We start from the raw sequence: 2,500 nt of genomic DNA, 5'->3' as shown, positions 1-2,500 counted from the left end.
TCGCCGGTATAAGAAGTAAAATATGCGAAGTTTCTTCCGGGCAATCGAGTTTTCTGTACAGCTGCTACAGCGTATTATCAAGGCCACCAAAAATATAGCTATCTTTCGGTGGTCTCAGTATAATGCTGTATGAGTCGCGGCCCATGGAACTTGAACCACTGCCCGGTGGTGGCCTATCCTGTATCATTGCCAGAAGCACGATTATGGCTAACTTTAACCTTAAATAGAAACTGCTGAGGCTAAAGGACTGCAATTTTGTATGTTTGATGACTGGAGGGTGGATGATCAACATATCAATTTGCAGCCCTCTAGCCTCAGTAGTTTTTAAGATCTGAGGGCGGACAGAAAAAGTGCGGACAGAAGAAAGTGCGGACAGAATAAAGTGCAGACAGAATAAAGTGCGGACGGACAGACAAAGCCGGCACAATAATTTTCTTTTACAGAAAACTAAAGCCACCATGGAAATGTGTTTGTTTCGGCCGAGATCAAACATTTAAACAAATAAGGTTTTAGCATTTTTTGATAATCATTTATTTTTATAACTGAAGAATTTAACTAATGTAAGACTGAAATAACCTTTTCTGAGGCTTCCTGACCTGATTTTAATGAATACGCCATTAAAACCCGTTCTCGTACTCTAGAGGAAAAAAACACGGTATATCATATTTTGGATAATTCTCTTTTCTGAATTAAGACGATCCCTGCTATTAATTTGAAAAGTATAAGGACCCATCTAATTACCCTGGAGACTAATACGAAACTTCCGACCAAGAGTATACAATATTTTCCACGAAGTTAATTCAATTTCGCTGAAAATAATTATCAAGCTTATTGTTACTGAGTCGGTGGCACTGAGACCTGCTTTTGTGCCTGATGTTTCTCAGTTATGGTAACGACAATGAGTCCTTCTTCTCCAAGTGAGCTTGTTTTTCCCCTCAGTTGTTACGTCTTAGTGTTAGCGTGTGTCTGTGTGTGTGTGAGAGAGAGAGAGAGAGAGAGAGAGAGAGAGAGAGAGAGAGAGAGAGAGAGAGAGAGAGAGAGAAGCGTCCTTCCTAAGTAAATTATTTTTCCCTTAGTTATTGTCCAAGTGTATGTGTTCGTGTGTTACTGTGTGTGTATGTGTGTTTGTATGTAAGAGAGAGAGAGAGAGAGAGAGAGAGAGAGAGAGAGAGAGAGAGAGAGAGAGAAGCAGCGTTCTCCAAGTAAACTTGTTTTTCCATCAGTAATTGTCTTAGTGTTTGCGTGAGAGAGAGAGAGAGAGAGAGAGAGAGAGAGAGAGAGAGAGAGAGAGAGAGAGAGAGAGAGAGATATGGGTTCAGTATGAGTACTGGTTATAAGAATCAAACTGGAATTTATTATAAAGTATATTTTTTATAATAAAGTAGAAAAATGTTAAAATTGCAACATTACTCTTGCACAGCTGTGACAGTTGTAAAAAAATAACAAAACACTGCTTTGGTATCTGGACATTAAATAAAAAATAACGGTAATATATAATACAAAAGGCAACTCAATATGTGAACAAAAAATGGGAAAATTTGGTTGCAGTGACTCCAGTAATTGTGTTGTGAGCCAATAATGAGTTAATAATATCGATAAAAGTAATGAGGATTATAATTGAAATCTAAAAATACGCTCTGCAATTCGTTGCAAAATACGCACGCGGGTATATATGTTCTATTCAGGGGAAATTCAGGGTGAATTCTTTTAAAATCTCTTGTTTTTCTGTATTCTTTTATAGTTCTGCTGTGTCCCACTTAAGCCGATTACGTAATGAAAAGGAATAAATGTTATTAACAAACAGAAGGGGGTTACTCTGTAATAAATCGATATATGGTTTAAAATGAGGAATGTTCCAGTCTTATTTGGAATTAGCAGGTTTTTCAATAATAATAATAATAATAATAATAATAATAATAATAATAATAATAATAATAATAATAATAATATTGATCTTGAGAAGTATTGCTAATTATTATTATTATTATTATTATTATTATTATTATTATTATTATTATTATTATTATTATTATTATTGAGCTACATTTGACGAATATGATGGGCTCACTAATGGAGTAGACATAAACCTCTATAAGAAAAAATTAATAATAATTTTCTATAAAAGTGAACAATAATGATATTACTCATCTGATTTTGCCAGATTAAATATCTAAATTAAATAAATGAAACTGTCAATTCAACCAGTTCCTAAACGATATTATATATATATATATATATATATATATATATATATATATATATATATATATATATATATATATATATATATATATATATATATATATATATATATATATATTCTCGTCTCAGGCAAACTATTCAAGACCTTCATTACAAACTACTGCAGTCGTAGTTATGCCTATTTCCTCTTAAGAGTTTTACCTCGGTAGCTACTCGAGAGTACAGACCAGCCACTTAAAAAGTTTGTAGAAGAAAATTAACTTCTAAGTTCCATATTTCAAGATCTCGACATACTCTC

This window comes from Macrobrachium rosenbergii, chromosome 25 (assembly GCF_040412425.1).
Source record: "Macrobrachium rosenbergii isolate ZJJX-2024 chromosome 25, ASM4041242v1, whole genome shotgun sequence".
Classification (NCBI taxonomy): Eukaryota; Metazoa; Arthropoda; class Malacostraca; order Decapoda; family Palaemonidae; genus Macrobrachium; species Macrobrachium rosenbergii.
Note: the sequence above shows the minus strand (reverse complement) of the source record.